This window comes from Rhipicephalus sanguineus, chromosome 10 (genome assembly GCF_013339695.2).
Source record: "Rhipicephalus sanguineus isolate Rsan-2018 chromosome 10, BIME_Rsan_1.4, whole genome shotgun sequence".
Lineage (NCBI taxonomy): Eukaryota > Metazoa > Arthropoda > Arachnida > Ixodida > Ixodidae > Rhipicephalus > Rhipicephalus sanguineus.
The window spans coordinates 15,787,228-15,788,524 of NC_051185.1; positions in this window are offsets into that span (position 1 = coordinate 15,787,228).

Below are 1,297 nucleotides of genomic sequence, written 5' to 3' on the forward strand. Positions count from 1 at the left end.
CACCTAATAAGCGCGTCCATATCGACGCGTGCGCGAGCACCAAAGTGACCAAGTGCACGATAATAAATAACGATCGATTCGTTGAAGTATTGATGTTTCTGAGTACAACCGGTAATATCGGAAAGGGAAGGTTCGCAAAGCCGAAGGGAGCTGTCTCGGCGCCCTTCGTGTGCCGTGTGTATACACCGGGCGATAAATAATCCTTGTAACACGGGGTATCCTAGAGCCAAAGTTTCGACATGCGGACTTTTCTTCAAGGCTGCGGCCTTGAAGGAGACAAGTGCGCTTGTTGAAACGTTGCTTCCAGCGACATTCGGTGTAACAAGGCTTATTCATCGCTTCAAGGTTCCATGTTCCCCTGAACATATGCACCGGGCATTACAGTAAACATTGATTTATTTATTGATCGATTGATTGTGTTTTAACACGATAAATTAACAATGAAAAGGCAGAGATCCCCATGTCAGCTGGTGTACCCGGACACTCGCAGAGCCATGCCAGGATTCTTAACATCACCTCGCGCCGACGTCTCATGATTGGTGCCTAAAGATAGAAAAAAAACTGCGCAGCTTGCACTGAGTTGAGCAAGGCTGGGGCAGGGCAGAGCTGGTCGGCACTTGGCTTGTACTGACTTGACTAGACACACGTGCATCCACACGCCGATGCAAGAAGTGTTCATGTGATCACGTTATACATCACGAGTATTGGCTAAGTAAAATCGCTTGGCAATCACAGCACATAGTAGTTTCATTACCCCAATGAACTTAATTAGCTTTATTAAACTATCTAGCCGAACTGACCTCATTTGCATATTCAGGGCTTGGTTTCGATTAGCTTGGATTCCAAGTCAACCTCCTAGGCCTAATTATAGCTTAAAAGGCTAATTAACTTAGCTGGCCTAATTTGCACGTTCGAGGCTTGGTCTCGATTACTCGCATCCGAAGTCAACCGAGACTTAATTAGCTAGTTAGCCTAGTTGTCATAACTAAACTCAGTCTTAATTAGCCTTAATTAGGATTACTCCGGCTTATCTTGCCGAGCTCGGCATTGCTGGACACTAGACTCAACTCGGCATAATTAGGTCTAATTAAGCTTTCACTTATCTAGCCTAATTAGGTTTAGCTAATTAGCTTTTACCATGCTCAAATAGGCTTAATTAGTCTTGGCCATGATTAGCTTGGCTTAACTTGGCACAGCTATGCTTCACCTGCCTTGACGTGGCCGCGACGGCATGATGATGATAATTTCTTGTCTACATCGCGAACCGGACCGCGTATCAGCTCGGCTGTCAAAGTAG